A 26961-nucleotide genomic window follows, 5' to 3' on the forward strand; every position below is an offset into this window, starting at 1 on the left:
TACCTTGAGTTTGAAATGTTCATCTGGTTTGTTTGGAAATGGCTTTTTGTAGAGACAAGAGTGAAACAAATACCAGCCTTGTTCAAAGTTTCTTTCTGAAGTTAATATTTCTGAAGAGAGTGTCGACGTAAAGGAATTAGAAGAATGCAGATATCGAGAGGTCTGAATTTTCATTTTATTCAATGTGTTATGAATGGGGTTTTTAAATTAAAAAGAAAAAAGCGAAGGCTTTTTTTTAACCACTGAACTCTTCGTTTGTCCTTCACGCTATACAAAATCAATTGCCACTGACCTCAGCAGGTCTTTTGATTGTAAAAGTGAAGAAGTAAGTGAGAAAAGTAAACTGTTGAACTGTCAAGATTTCCTTTTTCAACATTCAACGTGATGTTAGACTTTTGAAAGTGAATGACGTCACAGACAAAGGGCTGCAGTATGAAACTTGAGCTAGGAGCAGCCCCCTCATTGTGTGAGAAGAGTTAAACAATCCCTGTATAGCCAAGAAGTGTGAGTGTGCGTGTCTTAAGAGCTCTGGGAGACTAAATATGACTCATGGCTTTATGAGGCTCTTTGATGGGCATCTGAAACTGTGAACCTGGCTGAACTGTACATTTCCTTAATTGCTCCAGTCCTTGTAACAGGGTAATTGCAGAGCTTTCCTTCTCTCTTTTAAATTCAGTCTGCTTGGATCTGTAGGGTCGCTTGTTCCGCTTGAGACCTCAATAAGGTTGGCCAAGAGATGGAAAGAGAAAGAGAGAAAGAGGGAGCATATTATCCAGGAGTGATGCAGAGGGAGGGATGGGTGGAATGAAAGCAGTGTTTTATCTAAATGGATGTTGGACGATGGTCATGACAGGTTTAGAGTTTGAGCTTAGTAGGACTGGAGACAGGTGGGGTGAGGTTGTTGGACATTTTTATATGCAGTTTTGAAGCACCACATGGAAATCAGACACAATAAAGAAACATACAACAACATGACGTTTTCTCACATGCTCTTTTAGGGGACAAATTAATCAAATCCATGGCTTAAAGATTTTAAAATTTAGCAAGTTAACACTGTAAAATATGTTAACACTTCTTTAAGAAACTTAAATGCATGGACTGTGTGTGAAAGATGGACATATCTTCCAGTGTGCAAAGTGAAGCCAATGGGAAGACTCCTTAAACTGCTTTCTTTTTAGTAGGCAGCAGGGGGCGAATCCTCTTGTTGCAGTTATTTTGAAATCTAATCATAAAACTCGCTTGATAGATGAAGTCAGTTAAACATTTTGCTGATGGGTTTATGGGCTCAATTGCTAGCTTTGATGCAACATGATGTTCATTTGGAAATTATGGTCCATGGTAGTCTCAAAAAAGAGGGTATTCCTTAGGGCAGGGGTGTGATATCACCCTGGGTCAAAACACCTGAATCAAATTACCAGGCCTCTGGAGAACTTCAAGACATGTTGAGGAGGTAATTTAGCCATTTAAATCAGCTGTGTTGAATCACGGACACATCTAAAACCTGCAGGACACCGGTCCTTGAAGTCTGGAGTTCCCCCACCCCTGCCTTAGGGCGTGCCAGTCTTGTCTTTACAAGTCGCAATCCTTCATCTTCTCTCTAAAATTTAGATCTAGCTCATCTCGTCCTATATAAAAACACCAAGATGTAATGGCAAGAAACCATTACATCAGGACTTCACCAACCATGGGTGACATCCAATGGTACATCCACATTTTAAGTACTGGCAATGGTTTAAGGAAGTGAACTTTATACATGCGCCAAAGAAGATATCAGGTTAGCTGCTTCCCCTGTTTCCAGTCTTTAGACTATTTTTCTTTTCAATTAAAATTTTGATATTTATTTGAAATCCATCCATCATCCATCCATTCTCCTCCGCTTATTCTTGTCAGGATCATGGGGGAGCTGGAGCTTATCCTAGCTACCAGTGTCCCAAATGACTAAATGTCATTTAGCATGGATGTCTAAATGATTTTAAACCATTTGCTAAAAAGGTATTGCAGTACCTTTTTAGGTACCTTGTGCCTAAGTATACAGGGGCTTCATTCACTCTAAGACTTTAGGTTACACACTCCAAGTACTTGTTTGCTGCTTTTATAATCTTAAACAACACTTACTCAGCTAATCAAGCTTTCTGGTTGCCTTTTCAATGTATTATTTAAAATTAGCATGATTTCAACAATTTAGTCAGGAACACTAGTCAAAGAAGATTTATATTTCTATTTGCAGTGATTTCTATTTGTTGGCTTGGAGTGCAGAACAGAGCGATCACCAACAGCAACACATGTGACACTAAGTCAGCTACAAAGAACAGAGCTGGATTGGAGGTCGTTTGCAAAGTTGCTTGGATGCGATGTTGTTCCATGCACAGCGACTCTGGGCAGGCTAAAACAGCTTAAATAGAAATCCGATATGTGATTCTCTAATTAGATGTTCAGAAGGCTAATCTCAGTTGAATGATAAGTTGATGTTTTTTTTTTGATTCACATGTTATCTTCATTTTTCACTCTAGATTAGCTGATTAGCTTCCAATACTAAGACTACCACACTACCAAAAATGGGGCATTTCTTTGTCATTTTACGGTTTAGTAGTTTGCCAGGCATTTGAGGCAAAGTTTACATGTGCCAAAGTTCTCTGTCCCATTACCATTATTGTTTTACATAAACAGAAAAAAGCATCTGTACCAGCGGTCATGCCCAGAGGTCATGTTGGTGACCTGACCTTGAGCTGTGAGTGTGTTTGCATGCACTTGTACACACCATCAAAGGCAGCATCTGTGTTTTGGTGTGTGACTCTCCGGCGCTGAGACTGAGGCCCATCAGGCTGTGCTCGCATGCAATTCAGATGAGCTCTGCAAATCCAGCATGAAATTAAATTTACGACTTGGACCACAACACACACTCCCTCTCTCCCCTCTGATGGCTGCCTTGATAACACATGGCCCTGTGTGCATATGTGTGTGTACGTGTGTGTGTGTGTGTGTGTGTGTGTGTGTGTGTGTGTGTGTGTGTTTTCGCTCTAAACTCCAACAAAAGCATTAAGTGACTTTGCAGTATGCATCAATATTTTTGCACTGATGCCATGATTCATATTTGCTTTAACGGTGTGATGTGTGGCCTGATAGTGGCTTCATGATTCAGTTCAATGACAAGTCGAATATTACAGAGATATGTTTGTGTGTGTGTGTGTGTGTGTGTGTGTGTGTGTGTGTGCGTGTGTGTGTGTGTGTGTGTGTGTGTGTGTGTGTGTGCGTGTGTGTGTGTGTGTCCATTTGCCTTGCACCTCCATATTTCTGCATGTTATGGATATTGCCCCACCCTGGCCTGCTGAATAATAGAACATTTCCAACAATAACAATAATACTAATGGCTACCAGCATTACACCACAATTGTGGCCACATCCATAACAAATGCCACACACATACACGCTCACACACACTTCAATCAACACCGAGTCTGGCCCAATCATGTCAGCTCTAGCTCTCCCCATTTGCATAAAACAATTACCCCGGGTGGACTCAGGGTTCAATGTCGTCTAGACGACATGTTTCACCGCGGTGCCATCAAGCCTGTGTGTGTTTATGTGTGCGTATGTGGGGGTGGGGGGCGGTGGGTGGGTGGGGGGGACACACTAGGTTGGTTGTAAATTAGCTAGGGTATGGTTGCTCGGGCAGTGGCCGCATCACATCACCCTGAGGCGCATGGGGCTTGGAAGGATTTATTCACATAGATAAGACACACACACACACACACACACGCACACACATGCACACACACACACACACACACACACACACACACACACACACACACACACACACATGCAAATGAGGAAGTCTGGACATGCAAACACACACACCCATAGCAGTTAGGGGAGAACCAATATTCATATGGGGGCATAGGGCAAAAAGAAGGCAGTAGAAATGGGATTTTGTGTGTGTGTGTGTGTGTGTCAGAGAGCACACACACGTTTCCAGATCTCTTTTTCTCTCTCCATCTCCCTCTCTCTCTCTGTCTACTAAGCTTTCACCACCCCATTATTTTCTGCTACTGAGCCTCTGCGATCAATACACGCAACACACCGGGCATCAGAGAAAGAGAGTGAGAGAAAGGTTGGCTCCCGCCTCCCCCCCCCCACACCTCCTCCCCTCTGGCTGACCAGAGGCCACGAAGAAAGAAAAAAAGCAAAAGAAGGAAGGAGCAATAACAAACGACAGGACACACTTTTTGCTTATTTGCCCCTGAACTGACTTTTGTTTACAAGAGCCGCCATTCAAGACCAATTAGGAGACGAGAGCAGAGAGCGCCCCTTGTGTATACCTAATGTGCGGACTTGTGTGTACGACTCCTGCCATGTGAGGTCTGCCACAGACACACAGACAGGCTGGAAGCTTATTCCTGTTGACCCTCTTCATATCCAACAAGTCGACAGCAAACCACTCAGGTGTAGTGCTGGGGTTAGGTTGTATTTTAGCCACATGCTAAACAATCAAACTTTACACATGATGTTAATCCAAATCAACTACTTTTATATGTATTTGACTTTTCCTTGTGAGCGTTTCCTTTACGTATGGCATACAGGTGAAAAGTCAACAAAACCAGCCCTAACTCCACCCCCTCAGTCTGAACAGGTCAGGTCTTAGTCCCATCTTTGATTAGTCTTTGTTTTGGTACTTTGGAACTTTTACTTGGCTAAATGCTTTATGCACATGTAGGATGTGGGAAGTGTGATAAATTCTTCTTAAAGCAAGTCATTTTTTTTTTACATAAAGCATTTAATACACATCTGACTGCTTAAACTGATTTACTTATTTATATAGCTTAGTGCATGTGGCTGTAACTGTTACTTCCAATAAACAAACTACAGTTTGAATTGCTTGCTTCACTGTGACACATTGCTATGCTGTTATTAGATTGTATGAAACAACAGTTATTACTGAATGGGAGTCCATAATTCCCCCAGTTTTTTTTCTTTTTTTGCAAGGATATCTTGAGTGATCCTCATGCACGCCCTCAGAGTGCATGAGGACTTAGACATCTCCAAGCCAGTTTTGTGTGTGTGCGATCCCTGACCTGTTTCATCCAGTCCAACCTCACCTCCCAGTCATCGAATTCACGCCAGAAACTTGATTTGAAGGCTAATGCTCCACTTTCTGAAATGATGCACTCGTGCGGCTAAAATCCACCCTAACCCTAAACTTTCCCAAAAAGGTGGTTTGCGTATAACCTGGTGGATGTGAAGAGGTTAACTGCAATGCAATTCAAAGATTGAGTGCATTTTCTGTGAAGAAAAGAGATGTCTGACAGGAGGAGGTGGTAAAGAGGAGAAGGAAGGAAAGGCTGGGGAGGGGAAATTACCCCTGGCAAAGGGGGTGGCGTGGTCTGAATGGAGAGGCAGAGCGATGGGGCACAGGATGACAATTCCTTGCCCTTCACACACGCGCGCACACGCGCACACACACAAACAATAACAGAGATAAAGAACGGGAGTGCTAAAGAGAGGGCAGCTGAGGGAGGGAGAGGCTGTGCCATCCCAGACCCAGACTGCAGGATTAATGATGAATAAAAAAGAAAGAAGTGCACACAAAGGAGTCAGAGGGAGAGAAGGACGGGGGGGGGGTTTAAAAAAAAAAAGAAAAGTGAAACAGAGAGAGACTGAAAGAGAGGAAAGAGAGACCCTTTTTTATCCCACAAGGATGGATGAAGTGGTATTGCAAGTCAGGCCTCCTAGGGGTGCAGATCTATAGGCGTTCACATGCGCGCACATTTGCACACACATTTCAAAAGAGCACACACACATAAACCGCATGTGAATGCAAGTCAACACAGTGATGGAAATAAACACTTCCTTATCTCTTCATCCCTTCATTACAGTCAGCTTGCAGCATGTACAGTAAGTATAATCCCCTTGCATTCGCATACAGTCACACACACACATACACAAACATATATAACACAGCCTACTCGCACTCATGCACAAGTGCATGGCACTGTGAATCAGGGGATGCTTAATCAATGTCAGAATTCAATCAATAGCCCAGCCCCATGTGACGGAGGGGGCTCTCTCTACCCCACACCCCCTCTGCCTCACCCCCTCCTGTTCGTCCACTCTTCTTACTTTTCTCTCCATTTCCTGTCATCTCCTTTTCCTCTGCCCTTCCCCATCATTTCCTCTCCTCATCCTCCTCTTCATTTCACCTTGCCGATGCCCTAAAGTCACAAAAGGCACTCGCTATATACTACACAACCACCATGGTTCCATCCCCGCCGCACAAACCTGGGACAAAAATGCTGCTTGTGGAGTTGAAAACAACAAATCTTTTGATATCACAAAAAATATGACATGAAAAAGACTTCAGTCAACATGTTGCATTTTTTGTGTTTGTTGCCGTTATCGTGCTTTTATGTCTTGTTATTGTTCAATATTTGATTTGATGTTTTTATTTTTTAATGTTTTTAGCGGAGATGATTTTTTTTTATGCCTCATTATGCTTTTGAAATGTTTTTCATCCTGGTTCAAACATGTAAATGACTGAAAGTTTATATTCAAAATATTGTATAAATTCATTTTTTTCTGCAAAACATTTTAGTCTCTTTTTTTTGTCAATAACAGACTATTTTTTTAATGTTTAAGCTTTTATATGGCTTTTAGAGGCTCCAGTAAAAACTGAATATGGAGATGAACCATAGTTACCACTTTTGAAGACAAAACATTGGAATCTTTTGCTAAATGATGTAATTTCAAACTAGTCTGTGCAGCAGTAACTTCTAAAAACTTGAGAAACTTCTTAAACACACACAAAAGGTTCTGTTGTGGTTTATCTTAAATGTAATTATTTGGCATCAAGCGATTGTTTTCAATTCGGAGATATATACATACTTTTTATTTAGAAGCAGGGAATGAAAAGTATTTCAGCACTTTAGCTATAGGTGCTCATTCATTCAGAATATTCAGAAAACTGCTCTAATGTGCAGCCAGTGTTTGTATAATAGGATCAACATGAAGTAGAATGGCAGTTCTAGCTAACTTCTTTTACTGATATATTGATTGCAGTCTTTGCTTGTTTTCTCACATTGGTAGAGATGTATACGAGCGTACAGTGGAAGTGAACTGAAAATAACATGTCAGTTCAGAAACATTTCACATGTCGTATTTTTCAGTTTTTAGTTTATGACAACAAAGTTGCTAGGGTTAGGATAAAGGTCATGACTGTTTGTCGGCCAAAACTAAATTTCTGAAATGAAAAAAGAATGAAAACATTAAAAAAAAGATGGACACATACGTCATGACACAATGCATCAGGATGGCAGGAATCCAAAATTAACAAGGATTTTTTCCCCCACCACATGGCACCTCTGAGGCTACAATATTTGTCCACAAACTAACCAGGTCTTACATCTCCATCAATAATAACAAGTGAACTTACCTTGTAGATGCTACTGACAACTAAACATGGTCAGTTTCAAAGAATGAGCTCAGCATATATGTAAGAAATTCCCAGCGCAGCCCCACCTACTTGTTTTGTTGGTAAAGTGCAGCCAATTAAATGAAAGATGTCATAAAGAGACTGGAAATGGAGTTAAAACTTATCTAATACAGCTGATGAGCCGAAGGGGTGCACCATAGACCAGCGCAGAGAAAAATAAGGAATTATTTTGAACTGTGAATAATAAAAGAGATGGCACTGGAAACAAGCATAACAGACTGTTTTTAACTGTGACAAACTGGAATATTATTTTTATATATTATCCAGGCAAACAGAAATTTCAGTGATGGTCAACACCTATTACAGATAAAAGCAGGGACATTACTTGCTCACAATTCCTGATTTAGATATAGTTAACGTTTCCTGTACCTGGGTTGAAAGAAAAAGCCTTATAAAGAATGCAGCAGGTAAAATGTTTGTTTACTGGTAACATATCGACTGTGTGCTTAATGCAGTAATACACCTCATCTTGAAAAAAAGAAATAAATAAAAAAAAGTCTAGTGCAGACATTTCAAAGATAAAGAGTATATGTGTGGATGTGTATTTGTCCCCCACAGTATGTAGACATGACAGTTCTGCTTTTCTCTGGCTTCCATTGGGACTTCAGTTGTGTGTGTCTGTGTGCCTGCGTGTGCACTACATAGTAAGTTCATGAATACTAAGGCTCGCAAAGAGTAGCTAGCAATAAAGTTGCATTATTAAAAATTCAATGTTATGTGAGCTTAATGTGATTGTACCATAATATGTGCTTATGAGGATGTAAATGGTAGTGTGGGGGACTACTTTACATAGCTGTTATTGTGTTGGGTAGGTTTAAATGACAGAGAAATAACCTTTGCTTGTCCGTCTGGAATAATAGCTTTCCCCATGTTCATAAAAATGCAATTTTTGATGAGCAGTTATGAGGTTATGTCTGTAGGAGAGTGAATATGGTATTGTTTTGGAACTTGACCAAACTGCATCTTCAGAGCGCTGCTTTATTTAAGGTACTGCAATCTGAAGCTCCTTACTGAGGACAAATTAGAGTGTCCATTTCCACTGCTCTGCTGGTATCATGTGGGTGGAAGCACAACTAGGGGAACTCTTTAAATGACCCCTCCAAGCAGTTTTACTCTAAATAAAGAAAAAAATAGATGCCAAATTATGGTTTTTAAAATGTTGGTGTCACATAAAAATGTCTTAGTAGTTCTACATGTCATTAGAGATTCAAAGTACTTATTTTAAGTTTTTCCTTTTTTATAACTCATCCATTTGGATACTGTTAAGGCTTAAAACAGGACACTTTCAATGACAGTGGGCCAACAAAAGGGAGCCAAAGTCTATAGGTATGTATTAGGTTCCCTCTCCACTGATTCAGTACTTGTGTGTGGTAAGGCAAAAAGTTTGTCTCCAGAATTTTTATATTTGTGTGTCACCTTGTACTAATTCAAAGGTATTTGTGCAATGCACTAATACAGTTTATGGATGCAGTCCGGTAACCAGTCCTGCTGGCTACAGCTAGCAATACCCCACTGTTAAAAACCTGTCACCTCTTGATGGTTATTGTTTAGTTTACTTTGCAATGTTTCTGTAGTTTTTTTTTTAACTGTCTCATTTTGTGTCTTAACCTATTTGACCACTTACAGTGCTTTATAGTACAAACTCAACAGCTATCACTTCAACAGCTGGAAACAACTTGGCAAACCCGACGACACCCCAAGCAACGAGTTCAAATGCCTTCTCCAAGTAACAAAACACATTTGGGATGTTAGGGAAACTCAAACACTCACGTAAGTGTTTTTAAGAGGGACTGACAAGTGATTTGACTAATCTACATTACTATCCTTACCTAAAGCCACACACTGTGGAAGTCACCAGAGAGCAAGGTACTGAATAGTCGAACTGTCTCTAGGCTCACCCTTACAGACATGGTGAGTCATTCGATCAGACTAGAGCTGCTGTTCTTCTACATTGTAAGAGTGCAGTGAGGTGACTTGGGTGTCCAACAGAGATGTTTCCTGCGTACCTCCTAGGTGAGATTTCTGAGGCATATCCTTTCTGGAAGAACGTCTTGCGGTAAACTCAGGACATGCTGGAGAGGTTATGTCTCTACACTTACTGTGGATGGATGTATTTATGGAGGGATATCTCCTTGTGATCTTTCTGTGTCTTTGTAATCATTCTGGATCTCCAAGGGATCAGGAGCCCTGGGCCTGAAATTACATAAAATATAATTTACAGAATGAACTGGCTTCTACTTACAGATGGATTAGGGAAACCTTTCAACCAGAACCTTCAATAACATAGCATTGTCTCTGTAAAGTTTTGCAACAGTTAGCTAACATTACCCATTGATTAAGTTCTGGACACACCTGATTAGTACAATCATTCTAAACAAGTTACATTTCTGAACAATTGTTTGTTGTTGTTGTTGTTGTTGTTGTTTTTTAGTTCTCCATTAACACTAAAATGATTTTTCCTCGCCAACAAAATCAGACCTTTTCCAAAATGGCCTCCAGAGTGATGTAAATGCCAGAAAAGCAAAACTCATAGCAGAGCTGTTGACCTCAACCTCATCGTATGTTGAAAAAAAATTGTCAGCAACTTCTTTCAAACTTGTTCAGTTTTCTAACAATAGAAATAGACAAATATTTAAGTTAACCAACAGTGTGCAATTTATTGATTTATATATCTACTGATATATCATCAATTGAGGCTGAATGGAGGTTGGGACGCTGGGGAGAGTAGACACATTTGAAGTATCTTTGCTCATATTACATTTTACTGTAACATTCAGAGTTTGGCAATCTTTCATATCCAATGAGCACAGACTGTTTGATTGTACATATAGTAGATATATTTTGCTTGCCTGTTCTGCCAGCAAACAGCAGGTGTTGCAGTGTTTCTGTATATTTGGATTCAGCATAGCTACGAGGAACACACTCCTCCCTCCGTCTGGCCTGAGTGACTCACAGCAAAACCAGTAGATGATCCACACAGCACACACTCACTACAGTGCAATTACAGTGTCTGACACATCACACAGAAGTAGCATAAACTAACAAATCAATATATGCACATGTTCTAGTCAGGCAAAAGTGTGTGTGCAGCTTGTCTGTGTGGTCTACATGCATGTACGGAGACCATTTTACCACCGATACCTCTCTGTGTCTTCAGTGTCAGAACAGATTTAGCAATTGGATGAAGGGGAGAGAGGGTGAATGCATGCATGGACAATGTGACCCGTCAGTAGTTATGGCTCACGTGCGTGTGCGTGTATGCCTGTGAGACTACATGTGCATGTGTGCATATCTCTGCATGTCTATGCCTGTGTGTGTTTGCATGTGACCAGGCCGCCCCGAAGCAGCAGATTTGATCTTTGTAAAGGCTAACATCTGTCGCCTGTCATTTTAGCAAGATTGATGACAACTACCAGAATGGACGGGTAAGAAAGAGGAAGAGGAAGGAGTGAGCTGATGTCTAGGACAGCGGAGACAGAGGGGAGTCTGAGAGTGGTTGGAGTTGGATAGGTGGTAGTAATGGGCAGGCCAAAGTGGGGTCATCGCAGACACGAATAATTAGGCGAGCCTCTGCATCTCAGTGAAATGGATGCTGACTGGATTGAGATGCCAGGGTATTTTTTTTTGTTCTCTTTAAGTTGAATCTGATCTCAAATATATTACATTGAGTGTATATGCTTCTGCTTTTGAGCCCTAAAAGTTTTATGGAGCTTTCATAGATTTGTGACAGCATTTATGAAGTTTTTGTCAGGCTCGTGTGCCAGACGGCGACCTGGAGGGCTTTTCTTTGGTGATTTTACTGGAGGCTTTTTGAGTTCCCTTTTTTTGGGAAAAGTTTCAGGTTCTAATTCAACTTCAGAAAGTAATTTCAATACTAAAAATACAATTGAACAAAATATGGTATTCTGAGCACTAGCAATAAAATAGCTGAATGAAAAAAAAGAAAAATTTAGCAAAAGCATTTTGATTGTCAAAAAACTTTAATGACTGTATTTTTATCTACAATTGCTGAAGAAAATCTCAAGTTTTTCACTGCAGGATGTAGAAAATGCCTCATGTGTGAGAAGGCATTAATCATTTAAAGGCTGACATGAACAGAATGTAGGCTGACTGTGCCAAATTGCCAGAACTGCCACTTCCATACTACCATGATTTTTCTTTTTTGCTCAAGCACTTCCATTTTTTTTAAATGAGGGACGAGACCTTTGCACAGTCCAGTTGTTCCTGTTCAGAAGATGCAGAAGGGGATCTCTTCTGCTGTTTCATATGATCATTGTAAATTCCCTCTTGTCAATTTTGATGAAGTCTCTGATTTGTAATTGGATATAAAGAGTCAAATAAATTTGATTCAGTTCTTTTGTATAGTGCCAAATCACAACGACAGTCATGTAAAGGCACTTTATTTTGTAAGGTAAAGACATATAACAACAGAGAGAAAACCTCAACAATCAGATCACCCAGTTATGAGCAAGCACTTGGCGACAGTGGGAAGAAAAAACTCAACAGGAAGAAACCGCAAGAAAGAGCCATCCTGGGGAGGGCCAGTCATCTGCCGTGACCACGTGAGTGTGAAGGGAGGGAGCCAGGACAAAAGACACTGTGTAACAGAGCCATAGATGAATAATAATCATTAAAGGCAAAATGGTGTTTAAAAATATAGAGAGTGAAAAGCATTGACTGATGAAGAAATGCCCAGGGCATCAAGGGAAGCAGTTTGGGAAGACTATTGCAATTAACTAAGGGAGGATTCAGCCCTAAGTATATGCTTTACCAAAAAATAAAGTTAAGACTAATCTTAGAAAGGGTCTGTCTTCCAAATCCAAATTGGGAGCTCCTCTTCCAGAGCCTTAAAGCTGAAGGCTCTGCCTCACATTCTGCTTTTAAATATTTTAGGAACCACAGGTGAACCAGCAGTCTGAGAGTGAAGTGATCTGTTGTGGTGATATGGTACTATGAGCTCTTTAAGGTAAGATGGGGTCTGAATATTCAAGATCTTGAGAAGGATTTCAGATTTGATTCTAGATTTAGATCTAGAATTTGAGCCGATGTAGAAGCTAACAGGGGAGAAATATGCTCTTCTAGCATGTGTCAGCACTCGCGTTGAACCATTTTGGATCAACTGAAGGCTTTTCAGGTTAAGTTATTTGAAAAAAAGTAATGTGATTACACGTCACTGCCCATCTCTGCTCGGCACAGCAAGAAAAATCATCATAATCAAATTTTTAGCAAATTTACACAATGTCAATATAGGGTTCAATATATTTGCAACAAATCACAAGCTAACAACATTTACTACTTTAACTTGACTGAAACACCACATTTAACACACCCAGGCACGACCCAGTTGGACGGCAGTCACTGAATACTATAGTGGGGAGTTTAGGAAAAAGCTTCCTTGCATTAGGAACGTCAATCTGCACCTGGTCATAGCATTGCAATGTGGAAGAAGGGCTGAATACATTAGCTGAAAAAAATTGTGGGGCTGAAGTGACTGTAAATAACTGCCACTTTTATGAGCTCCTCTTGAGCTCTTTATAAGCACAAACCAAATTACAGTCCTCCTTAAAGAGTCGAACACTATCTTAATAAAAGTACTAAGAATGTTTACTCAGAGTTCTGTAACTGAAAATGAAAAGAAGAAAACGCACGGTGAGAAATTACATGTTAAGAGGCATTGACTACAATTCTGTGGCATGTTATATTAGCCACTCAGTATTAATTAGTGTGAATGCTCCACCAAGTGGAGCATTCACACCAAGTGGAGGGATCACATTTTAGTCATTCAGTGATTCAAAGAATATGACCTTTTAATATTCTTTCAGATGTTTTCTGACTCTAAATGTTCTTTTCTCATTTCTTAGGTTTTTCTAATTTACAATTAAAACATTTTCAGCTTTTTTCCAACTTCTTCTTCTGTGTAACCTTCAGCTTTTAGCAGTTCAGCACTTTTGTTTTCAGGTTAAATTCGGGTTTTTTTTTTTTTATCTCATTAAAGATTTTTAACTTAAATTCAGTAATTAATTCATTTCAGTGCATACATTCAGATTCAAGCATTCACACTGCAGTTTCTTCAGAAAATGCACTTTCTAGTTAAACATTGACATAAATGAATGGAGACCAATGTGTTGTAACACAATGGATGCAGGCTGCTGCATGACAGTTGTGTTATTCTTTGCTTGTCAGAAATGTAGCTTATAATATTTATTCTTTCAAGTCACAAGCAGTAAATTGAGAGTAATCACAAAGCTGCTCTCACCATCATGAATAGTCACCTGTTACATTAATAGCATTTACAGATATGTCAGAGAACCTGCAGCAAATCAAGTGAGGGAGGTATGAAGGCAAGAAGCAGATGCCAAAAAAAGCCATTAAGTCTTTTTTCTGTTTCTTTTTTCTTTTCTTTTTTTGATAACACCACTTTCATACTGAGTGTGAGGGGCAATGACATTACAGTGAATGTTACTGATTAATGATACAACAACCTGGCACTGGCAGTAAAATTTAAGAGGTACATTGCCAGTGGCCGGTGATGATATACTGTATGTTGTTTCACTTGGAACTTAGATGACTGATGATTAATATTGTGTAACTGCAACAGCCGACAGCATATAAACAAGATAAATAGAGAGCAGTAAGCAAATTTAGTAAACGAGCATATTGAGTGTGTAACAGAAATAACCATGCAGAGTTGTAGAGAAATGGAACATAAACGATGGAGGAAAATATGCAGATATAGAGAGGAGTCATTCAAACTGCTAAACTATTCATGTAAGAGTGTGCTTTTCACAAGAGTATTAGTGTTTTGTTTTTGATCATATCATCTTCATTTGGGTCTGCTTTTTTATGCCCGATGCTCAAAAGGCCAATATTTGGTGTCCATTTATTGATTTTATTGGTCTCCATCAAGAATCACGTGTTTATCTGCTTGCTAAATACTGCATTCACCTGCAAGCAGAGATAAGCAAAATATAACAGTTTTCCTACTGGATGCTGTCAGTCCTACAATCAAGCATTGCTCACATAATCAGAGAAGTGCTTTCTGTATGTGCAATGTATGTGTAGCATGCACTTGCCACTGCCGAAAGCAATACAGAAACCTTTTTGAAATCATTTTGGCATTCAGCCTTCTAAGCTATACTACTACAGACTGTCCTCCTTAAAGAAAGAGCCTCATGTGTGCAAGCAATTTCAAGACCGACGATTTCAAATTTGGTGACTTCTAGTCTGTGAACAACGTTTCTCTGGCACAGACCTCTGTTTTGGTCACTGTGGGTCAAATAAAGTATGATTCTGTTTATGCTAGAAAACAAAGATCACCAAAAAATTTTTTGAAGACATCTTTAAAAAATTGAGACTGTATATGTGAACTGAGGCAGCAATAGTTATACAACAAAACTTCCTGAGAAGTAAAGCAGAAACTCTGGCAAACTTGATGGTTTTTTTTATTGAGTAAACTTTATTAAGCTTAAATTCAAAGGTCACTGAAAAATGCCAACTATTCCCTTTTAGGACTATTCATAAGTTTTTTAGTTTAGATTTCCAGTGCACCCCAGTTATGAAATTGTATTTAATGGTTCTTTTACTGTGCCAGTCATCATAAGACACCTTATTACAATCTACAAGGTAAATCGTCTTTAAAAGTGACCCCAAAAATCTCTGTTCTATTCTTCTGTAATCCACTACACAGACACAAACACACATTTTCTGTGTGTAGATGGCATGCTACACCAAATATACTGGAGGCTACCTGGGGACAGCTTTATTGAATGCACACTAGCTCCAGTGTCTTGGCCATGTCAGTAGTTTTGCAAAAGTGGCAGTGACATATGACCCTTGACCAGTGACCACAAAAGAGGTTGGTTTGAATATTAAGAGATGAGTTCTTCTTGTTTTCAGGGCATTCTTGTATTTGTGTGTGTGTGTGTGTGTGTGTGTGTGTGTGTGTGTGTGTGTGTGTGTGTGTGTAAGATGATTTTAAAGGTTCAGTGAATCTTTTCGCATCCTTTTGGGTTATTTGCACTAATGAAGTGTAGAAGCTGTGTAAGGAGCAGCCATTCTCTTGCTCAGTTTATACCTCCCTTTTGACAATCATGGCAGTGGCTAGTAGTCAAAAACACTATTGCTTTAACAAGAGTGGGTGTTATAACTTACTTTATGTATTTAATTACCATATTCATTTTATCTTAGGAACACGGTCTTAAATGAAAGGTAAATTTCTTTGTTTTTGTTTGTCTGTGATCATCACCAGTTTATCATAATCATATAATTACTCATTCAGATGCATGGATTCATTTTGTTTTTAGATCAGGTAACTGGGTGCAAACCAGAGCAGGTTCCACCTGGTGCTATCACAACCACATTCACTTCCAGATCAGGTCAGTGGGCTGTTTACTGTGACACTGATAACTGCATTTGTCATTGTTATGCTCTGTCACTACAAATTTTCCTGTACATAGTTAGATGACCAGATGTGATTATAGCAGGGCTTTATTTTTGTGGATGTGTTTATTAAAGGGATGTAACATTTTGCTTTGTCTCATAGTGTGCACAGACATGCTCATGTTACGGTGTATGGGATGGAACAAATTAGAAGAGCGCACCATGTGCAGCACACTTCATAAAAGTTCTCTGAACAGACACAACCAGACTTACTGAAGAAAAATGACAATTTTGGTAATGCACATGTTTAATTTTCACATGTTCACAATGTAGAAAAGGTGTGAGAGAGAATTAAAGTCCTCGGAGCTGTCACTTGATGCCACACAGACACATCAGCTGGTTCGTGACATTCAGGGCTGGGCTCAGATGTTCGTTTCCATAAAGTTAAAGTGTTAAACACATCATTAATGTAATTCATTTGTTTTTATAGAATCAGGAAGTCAGGACAGATGAAAACAAAGCACTTTTGTCAAGCACCAAGTCTAGTGCCCTCACAATAAAACAGATACACTGGGTGTGGTGAGGGTGTGTTTTCCTTAAAACACCAGAAGAAGACATTTTGGTGCCAAACTACCGTACTAAATGAACATGTTGCCATGGTAGCAGGAGGAGACAAAGTTGGGCCACTGGAGGTGACATTTATGTTTTCATATAGCAGTTGGCCTTGTGTGCTTTGCATTAGTTTTGTTTTAGTTAAGTGCACTATCCCTGAAGATGATTTAATAGCAAGTAATAAGTGTCCTGTGTTCTTTTAATTTAGAGCATGGTTGGTATTCTCTTCAAAAGGAAGGTCTTTGATAAGGTGATGGCTGTATTATCTCTTTCAGGATGTGTTACTCCTGAAAGAGATGATGCAACTCTGGAAGACTTTCAGGTAAAAGGAGCTGAGTTTGCACATTGCCAGTGTGAGGCGCAAGGCAGTGACAGAAGAGAGGCTGTCCTAGCACAACGCCTTATGTTTTTAGGCCTTGTCCTTGGAGGTTTCTAAGCAAGCCAAAATATTCTTCTGACTTACTGAAGTTTGAAAAAGTTGCAGCTATTTATTTTATTTTTTTTAAATGCCCGTTAGAAGGTCATTGTGGTATACTTAGGCCTGCTGCTTACTGTTTTTCTTCATCTTCCTGGCATTCAAAAACTCCAATTTCAGCTGTTGTTCAGGTTCTAAAAACCCAACATTCAGTTCTTGCTTTCATGTGGCATGTGTGGTGTTTGTCATGTGAAAAGTAATTAAAGTTTCCTCACTGTACTGCTGTGCCTTTTTGTGTGTAAAGCTGATGTGTGAGGCCTACCCTGCCAAGCATGCTTCATGTTTTTGAGACAGTTTCTAAACCAATCACATCATGTGACAACACATCAGAACCTTTAGCTGTGAAGTCAGCCGGTGAAGACCAACTACGGTTTCTGACGCCAAAATTTTGTGACTCCCTGTTCTCCCAAGTATTCTTTCAGTCATCACTGGTGATCAGTGGTGTGCAGGCCTTGCTTTAGCCTTCATCACAGTATTTTAAAATCTGGGCACTAACTTTAATGAATTCAGCTATTTATTAATGATTTTGTTCTTGTATGGTTAAATTGCCATGTAAGTGTTACTTGTTTGAACAGTGTTTGTGTGTACGTGTCTATGCAGTCATTCAGGTAAAAGGTACTTTTTTAGTAGGTTCCCAAATAAAGGGCCTGGTCTTTCCACTGGAACAAAATGGAAAACAATGACTTGACAATGACAAAAAAAGGAAAAAAGGGATTTATTTTGTCACCAATTCTGTTCGGAATTTTTATGGATGGAATTTCTAGGTGTAGCCAAGTGGCGGAAGGCTTGGAAACCACTTGGGTGGTTTCAGAATCTCATCTCTGCTTTTTGCAGATGATGTGGCTCTGTTGGCTTCATCAGGTGGTGGCTTCCAGTTTGTACTAGAACGGTTTGCAGCCGAGTAAGAATGAGAATCAGCATCCAAATCTGAGCCCATGGTCCTCAGCCAGTAAAGGGTGGAGTGTCCACTCTGGGTCAGGGACGAGTTCCTGCTCCAAGTGGAGGAATTTAAGTATCTCTGGGTCTTGTGCATGAGTGATGAGAGAGGATGATCTGATATTGTCATGTTGGTGTTGTTCCCAGATTATCATGAAAATGTTGTTCCAGGTTCAACATTGCAAGTGACCAATCACATTGTTGTGACGTTATTCCTTTGCGCGCCAAGCCATTCGTGCATTCATGAAATTACAATGTTGCAAGGACAATATCAGTTCTGCTTACCGTTTATTAAAAGGGTTAGGGTTAGGGTCCGTTGATCAGCGAACAGAGGCGGTTTCTCGCAGCTTAAGTACAGTTTTCTGTTTTACGGCGGTTTTTCCCGAAGTCGCAAAAGTATGACGTCACAACATTCCGATTGGTCACTTGCAATGTTGATCCTGGAACAACAATTAGTATGATGATCTGGGAACAACACCAACACAACGATATCAGATCATGTGATGAGAGAAGGGAGTGGGAGATCGACAGACAGGTTGGTGCTGCAGCTGCAGTGATGCAAACGCTGTACTGGTCCATCGTGGTGAAGAGAGAGCTGAGTGTAAAAGTGAAGCTCTCAGTTTACTGGTCGATCTATGTCCCTACCCTCACCTATGGTCACGAGCTGTGAGTAGTGACCAAAAGAACGAGAACGCGGATACAAGCAGCTTAGTATTTGTTTCATTAATCAAACAGATTCTTCCACCCTACTCAATTTGTGGACTAAATTACATTATAAATCCTTAACCAAGCTCGTCATTAGCTAACTACTATTAACTAACTATTAGATAACTACTGCTGACGATGCTGACATAGAGAGATGTATGTACAGCAGTAAATGTACAGTGTATGGCTGTTCAACCGGAAGCCAGAAGTTTCTGTTATTTTTCTTTCTTTAGCGTTAATGCTGCTGGTGGTTAGCCGTACACATTTTGGGTGCAGTAAGAACCTCTATGAAGCACAACAAATAAATGAATGCTAAAATGCATAACTAATAATATAGTTATTGTATTATTCATTGTCATTTTGTCTTTGGGCCTTTTTGTCTGGTTCTGCTCTGAGATGTTTGTTTTAACACACCATTTCATTAATAAAAAGTTGGTCATAAAAAGGCATGGCATCTCTTCTCAGTGGAGTGTTTCCATTAGATGCCATGCAGGAATCTTGATAAAAAGTGAAGCGCTAGTCACATTGCATTGTAGGACACTACTTTGGTGCATAATTGAAGGAATAAAAACATAGATATACGTCTGAATTGGATAACTTGTTGCTTTGTTAAACAGTCAACTCCTCGCATCCTAGTGTGTCCTTGACTCAACACAATAGGCTGCTCTGCTAGCCAAGATAGCTAAGGGTGGCTGTGGCTCAGGAGGTGTCTGAATGTTAGATAAAAAGCACGTACGTGGAAAAAGCATGTCAAGAAGTGCTTGTATGAATGGGTATGAATGAGGCAAGTTGTATAAATACTTTTAGTGCTAAGTTAGAGTAGAAAAGCGCTATATAACGACCAGTCCATCAATAAATGAAATAAAGTAAGGCTATAGTGGAATTTCTGTATAAAACTCCTCACCAGTGTTTTACTTTTTACCTCTTTTATTTCTTCCTTCTCTTCTCCAAAGAACAAGTCTTCTATATTTTTATTGACTCTTTCTTTGTTCTTATTAAGTTTGTTTAAGCAGAAACATGCACACCATTTGCAACAGGGGTGACTGGAGTCAGGTGGGACCCCCCCCAAGAAGGTCATTTCTTTTCTTCTGTCACTATAAACTGCCACTGCTGGAGTTTAAGTTATGTCAGCCCTCAGGGGTACCCCCAATGGCCTGGAGCCCCAAGCAGTTGTCTGCCTTACCTGGTGGCATGTAGCGCCTCTGAGTGGAGAAAAGTGGCATACCAAAGGACCTTTAAAGTGCAGTGTCAAGGGCTAAAAACACAAACAGCTGAGAAATGTTTCATTTATGGGAATGGAGGCTTCCACGGAGGTGCTTTATTATACAGGACTTATAACTGACAATAGGACTGCAGGTTTCTACAGACTACATCATTTGTACTTGTACTTGTAGAATGTTGCTTATTTTCTCCCACTTGATGTTTCTTTGATCTAGGCATATTCATTTGATTTATGTTTAGTCTAAAACTACTTATGAGTAACCTTTCATGAACTGCCTTGAAATTTTGGAGGGTTTTTGCAAAAGATTATCTGAATGAGGAGCTTTATCAGAGCTTGGTCTCAAATGCCATTCAACTTTACTGTTATTTGTTTCAAAGGTTGCAACATCCAGTTCCTATAGAATAAACAGTTTTCTGAAACCTGTTGAACAGAGACAGGTAATGGCTTCTAATTAATGGGCTAATGTGCTTCCTGTATGATGAGATAGGAGAAGAAAAAGCTCCATTTATAACTTTATATTGCAATCATTTTTTCTCCATTCGCTTTTCATTTGGCTTTCAGTGTCTCCACAGGGACAAGTCTCTGACCGCTGTACACACAGCTGGCTGAAATAAAAAAAAAAAGAAAACTTAATTAACTCCAGAGTGGAGATATTATCCAAACAGACAGACAGAGAAGCTACACTCGTTTAAAGCCCAGTCAGCGCGGGTCATGCTCCATGAATTATTCAAGCTGCCCGCCGGTTTGCAGAGTGAGTTTTAAGTGGACAATGACCCTGTGCACACTCATTTAGCCTGCGCCTCGGCTAACAAGGCTAAGTATTCACCGACTCTCCACTATCCTCTACTAACAAGCTAATGGAATTTCAATCAAGAGGATGCACTGAATGGCTTAACATGGGCAAGCCTCGCTCTGGGCCTCTATACACACACATATCAATATTCAATTAAATCTGTGGGTTTTTCAGCCTGGCCTTGTTAAGTAAGAAGTTGGGTAAAGGGAAAGCTTGCAAAGGCCAAAAGGCTAGTTTCAACCAGGCATTGATAACTTCAAAAGAAGTCCTTAACTTTCTCTATAATCACAACCTTGGCTCAGATTAAAAGTGACATTTGGAAAAATGTAGATAAATACAGTTCATACATTAATCAGCAACATGGCCGGTGTGCTACTGGCCAGGATTATTAAAAATAATCTCAGATTTTAGGGCTCAAAGCCATAAAAATGTTATTTATGAGCATAGTTTTTTCAAGGTGAAAATTCGTGGGTTAATGAAATAAATGCAGCTCCTAAAGGTCTCCAAAAGTTGATTCTGTTCATCTGGACGTAGCGTTTTGTGGGAGAAACGTTTCGTCACTCATCCAAGTGACTTCTTCAGCTGACTGCAGGTTTCCCCAATCTTATAAACAGCACATTGGCATAATGACTGAAACCAGGCCACTGAAGGAACAATGGGCTGGGAGGTCAGTTCCATTCATACAAACGCTCTATCTACCATTCACACATATTCATAGTCAGATGAACACATCGGAGAGAAACTTGGCCAAGGATACTTTGGCGCCAGAGCAGCCAGGGATCGAACCACCTACATCCCATTTAGTGGATGACCTGAACTCCAAGAAAGGAGACAATGAGAAAAGAATAGTATCCACTTCAGACAGTTTTAGTACTTGCTGTTCTCTGTCCACAAACTCTTACTGTCACTCACTGCTTATATTTATTAAATTATTAGATTATTGAAGATTTCTTGGCTGGGTTTATGCAGTAAAAACTAATACATATCATTGTTTGAGGTCAAATACAGACCCTTTAAAAACCGAGGATGACAGAACTGTCTCAGTGAAGCCATAACTGACGTCACCAGCAGCTTTGACTAAACGACACTGACAGAATCCCCGGGAAGGAAACAGATTCTTGCCACACAATTACTTTTTGAATATACTGTACACATGAGTGTAATGCTGTCACAGGAAGGATCAGCTCTTAACACTCGTTGAGTCTGATGACACAGAACATACGATGATGTTTTTCAAGCACTCCCACACATTAAGACTAATTCTCACTGATGTCTATGTGATTTTAACACTGCACAGATTAAATGCCTTGGCCTTAGCCACCCTCAGTGACACAGAACTTCTCTGACAATGGGTGACATGCTGGATCTGAATACTACTGCTCGATGCTTCGGCATCAGTATTCATAGGGGAAATAAAAGTAACTAGTGGACCGGAGTTCAAAAGTGCTAATTTACTAAAGTGCTGAAAGACTGCTTTAGTTGGTAATATCGAAACAAAAGATGACTTTTTAAAGCAGACTGCAACTTTTTTTTGTTGTGGCCATGTACTACTGATAGATAGCCCTCTGCCCAAAAAAGCCTGACAATTAGCTTGGGTTCCTCTTTGAACTGTTGTGGCGCCTTAATTTCAGAGTTCATTGAATGTCAGATGAAAAGTCCTTGTAGCATTGCATTCTGGGAGAACGTCAATTCCGTCTTATGTGCCAAACTAGTTGATGTGTTCAATTGAACATCTAAAAAAATGGGACAAAGCAAGAGCGAGCTTTATTCCAATTGGCTATAAGAAACAAAAGCCCACTCAACCTTGTTGATAGAAATTGCACTTGAGAGCAGAGCTGGCAAGCGCTACAGTAAATACTGATTAATTTGAATTCCTAATGAATAGGCGCTGAGTCTGAGAGAAGGAAAGGTATTGAAGGAATGTGGCATGTATTCTTCATTGAGGAAAAAAAAACAAATGGATGAATAAAGGAGGGTGAAGAGGGGAATAATTAATTAGTTTGCCAGAGTGGAGTACGCATTCAAATTGAAGGGCACACTGACAAGGCTTGCTCGCACATCCGCTTGAGAAGGACAAGGTATGCTACAAAAGTTAAGCAGAAATCAAAGTCCAAGGTCTATGAGGTCTGTTTAAAAATGCCCCATCAGTGTCATCTTTTTTAACCTTTTTTTCCAAATACTTTTCAAAGGCCTCGGCTTGTTAGACAGCAAGGCAATAACACCTCCAGCAGCCGGGAAAGAAGAGCAAAATATGCAGGGAGAGGTGTAAAGATGTGTGAATATTGGTGTCATTTGAGTTACAGTCTTGTCAGTTAGTTTATAGTTGTGTTGTTATGTAGCGGGGACATACTGTACTGACAGGCTTCCATGGTGAGTCTTTTGCATTTGATGTAATGACACAGGGAACCTATTTTGTCTTACTTCTGTGTTTGTATTTCGTCCCATTCTTCATTGTGCGACGCAGGTTGTGCACGGAAGAAAGCCTTGACATGACATCTTTTTGCATTTGAACAGCCGAGACAAAGGCAAAACACGATGCGTCTGCTCTGCCTGTCTCCCAGGAGGAAGGAAAAAAATTGAGGGAGAAAGCGAGGGATAAGGGAGGAACATTATGCAAATGGGTTTTATAAGTCGAGTCGGGCATGTTGTCGTGACACTGTCTATATTTAAAACAGGTCACCTTAACCCCACCCCCACTGTCTCAATGACAGACATCGAGTGAGGCTGCACTGACATCTGGATGCCGCACGACTGCGGCGACACACGGATGCATGGACACTAACACGTGCACGAAATCAAAGGCATCTTATTTGCATATTGACACACACACACACACACACACACACACACACACACACACACACACACACACACACACACACAGCATGACAATGACCATGATATATGTATATATGTAAAACTGGCCAGCCCATTCTCTGCAGGCCAGGACCCAATCATTCCAGTGTGCTGAGCAGAGAGACAACCAGTCAGCCACTCAACCCAGCAACAGGGGTGACAGAAGAGAATACCTGACCCCGGTGCATTCACCCATCCCTTCATTCACCCGTCCCTCGCGCTCCTCCTTCATCTGCTGGCCCCTTCGCATTCCCTCACTCCTCCATATTCAACAACAGCAGCATGCATGCATGCATATACGAGCCCTGATTTTATGGGGCCATCGAGTGGCCATGAAGAATGGCTACCGCCTATTTACCCCCCTTCCCCTCCCCTTTTCTTCCTGCCTGGAGGCCCTCAGGCTGTCCATTTTTAATGGAGAAGAGATGGCACTGACCGGCACTCCCTCTTCATCCTTCCATCCTTCGCCCCGCACCAAACCTCCATTTCAATAATTTTCATCACTTCATTTACTTCTTCTTCCTTTTTTTTCCTTGTCTCTCTTGCATTGACCTAGATACCAATGAGGCAGGGTGACACTTCTTCGCTGGCCAAAGCAGGACCCTTCATATCTCTCAACCATTACTCCACCATATTGGCATCTTTCTCTCTCTTTATTTCCCTATCAGTCTCTCTTTCTCTTCTCTCCCTCTCTCTCTCTCTCTCAACTGTCCATAAAATATGCCTCGGCGTTATCTCTCCCCCCACGCAGGAGAATAATGAAAGGCAGTGGCATGACAGATTGGACATAGATGAGATTGCCGCTGTGACTATATGCACGTCTCGCCTCGGCCCCAGCTTTGCATCTGAAATAGAAAAAGGGTGGAGGGCGTGTGTGTGTGTGCGTGTGTGTATGTGTGAGAGTGTAGGTGCGGAAGACGGGGGTGGGGGCAAGGGGTGACAGTAAGCTTGAGGGGCAGTGGTGTGGCGGTGGGGGAAGGGGGGGAGGACTGTAGCGGGTGGCAGTGAGTGAGGAAAAAAAAAGGACTGGTCTGTGTAGTTGATGTGCTTGACGTTAAAGGGGAGGGAGTCTCCAGACAGTGTGTGTGTGTGTGTGTGTGTGTGTATTTAAAAAGGACCATATCATGGGGCAAATTGAGAAGAATCCAAAACGAACCTTCACTGAATAAAAAAAAATGTAATCAATTACTGTTCTCACTCTTCGTCACACACGGTACAGGAAGAGTCACTATCAGTGTGTATGACCACTCTGAACTGACTGGCAGCTGTGAGATTAGGTAGATTACAGCCTGCGAGCTTGGGCGTGAGGACCCAACATGCTGCCAAGATGGCTGCTGTAGTGTGGTGGCGGCACGATGCCAGCAGGCAACATGTAGGCACCTGTTACTGCTACAGCCGGACATCATGCTCAGCCAAGGTGCCGGCAACTGCTGCTACAGCGGGGGGTTAACAGGGGCAAAGAGAGAGTGGAAGAGAGAGAAGGATGCCTGCTACTCTCCTTTAAATGTGAATTTAGAAAAAAACAACAACAAACATATTAACTTTTTTATATCCAGAAGGTCACTGGAAGTTTGCCAGAGGGTTTGGGTTTTCTTTTAAGAACGTCAGAAACAAAGTTCTTAGACATTAGCATTCCAATGAAGTACATTTTGGTACTGCAGTTTCTCTTTTCCATTTGGGTGTTCCACATAAAATTCTATTTAAAAAGTGGTGGATGCTTATATGCCCAAATGAAAATCATAAAACAGAACTGAAAAGCCAAATTGCATGTGAGGGTGTTGCTCACTGGTGACCTGGTGGATGATATGAGTTTACTTCTGTTCGACGAGTTTGATTTTGAATGTATCAAACCAGGGATGCACTGCTTGTTAAATTTTACCCTGATACTGAGGTTTAAAATGAAAGTTTGTCCAACAACAAATTCTATTTGTTTTTTTGTTTTTTTATTTCTCATTTTTAACAAAGGAACAAAGAAATTCTTTTTGAATTTTTGAATATTTATCCAGGGCCAAACAAATCTTACAAAACAGATAAATGTCAGCCACTGACACCTGGAAATGTCATCTTATTTGCCGATATATAGTCAACAAGGCCAGTACTGACCGATACCAACATCCTGTTGCTATAAGGTCCCTTATATTTACCTTCTTTATCTTTAGTAGTTGTCCTTGAGTATGGTGGTAGTGCTAAATTCATAATGGTATATTAGGTACCCAAACAAGTTTGGTGGGTCTGGTGTGTTTGAATTTTACGATGCAAGAATGACAAAAAAACAACCCAAAAGCAGCAAAGATTCTGATTAACACAGAAACACCCAGAGAAACATGATGTAAATAATAACATTCATTCATTCAGTTCCTACTTTTCTACTTCAGCTTTCCTTTTCTAAGTTAGCTACTGCATAGCTACTGTCTTATTACCACTGATAAGCTAAACTTAGAGTTTAACTCAAATAGTAATGCTGAACTGCTTCTGCTTAGCATTACTATCACCCCCACCTCCTCCATTAAAACACTTGTGATGACATCAGATATTTTACCAATCAACGATTCTAAAAAAAGATTTTACTGTTTATAATCAGAAGCTTAACCCACGAAATGTTTATCTTATTGCTTCAAAATTACTGTGATAATTACCCGATTAGTCAGTGGACAGAAAAGCAAGTGTCAACTATTATGATAATCTCTCAACTGACTAAACAGCTCTACATTTCAGTATTTATTAATGGATGAATAACTCAAACAGCTATTTTACAAATAATTCCCTAACCTCTGTGTTTGTAATTAAACAAAAAAATGTGTCATCGCTTCCCAAATCTCAAGGTGATTTCTTTCAAATTTGTCAGTTTGTCCAACCTTTCAAAACCCAAATATATTTAATCAACATTAATATATTAATACAAAAAAGAAACAAAAATAATTCCCAACATGATGAGTCAGAACCAGATCATTTTCCATGTTAATTTCAGACACATTATAATTATAAGGGTCAACAGTTTCAATAAACAGGTGATTTCCTATACGTATGTACCTGTTTCCTGTTAAATGTGTTGCATCTACAGGAAGTGTCCACTGCAACCCGTTCTCACTCCCAAAGCGTAACATTTTACGCTAGGTGACAAATCGTCACCATATTACGTTTTCAGCTACCCACCACGTTCCTAAATGACGACCTCGGAAAAAGAGGAAATATGAGAACCGTCTGGACTGAACCTACACATGTTCGCTCTTATTCTTCAAATCGCTTAGAAACACGCTATTTAACATCATTAAAGTCCTGGATAAGGTCAGGAATAAGGTTATGGTCAGGGCTAGGGATAAGGTTAGGTTTAGGGCTGGAATACAGGGCTGGAACGTCTACTCCCGCGGGAGCGTCATTGCACTGGATTCCAGCCATAACCCGCCGCGTACCATAAGAATGCCGAAGGTCTCCTTTCGCGTTCCTCAGGAACGCCGCGGGACGTGACAAAACGTCGACATGTTACGCCTCGGGAGTGA

At 40.4% G+C, this 26961-nt stretch overlaps 1 long non-coding RNA gene across 1 annotated transcript in view; it reads right to left on the bottom strand.

Annotated features, from left to right (window-relative positions):
• Positions 1 to 26961, bottom strand: part of LOC146561511 (uncharacterized) — a 512369-nt gene that overhangs the window by 23512 nt on the left and 461896 nt on the right. The window contains exon 7 of the long non-coding RNA XR_014894894.1: positions 9586 to 9679. This is a non-coding gene — a long non-coding RNA (uncharacterized LOC146561511). The remainder of the gene's footprint in view (positions 1 to 9585; positions 9680 to 26961) is intronic.

This window comes from Mchenga conophoros, linkage group LG13, assembly GCF_057382185.1.
Source record: "Mchenga conophoros isolate Kocher_MC1m ecotype Shallow Benthic linkage group LG13, M_conophoros_male_GT1.1, whole genome shotgun sequence".
Taxonomy (NCBI): domain Eukaryota; kingdom Metazoa; phylum Chordata; class Actinopteri; order Cichliformes; family Cichlidae; genus Mchenga; species Mchenga conophoros.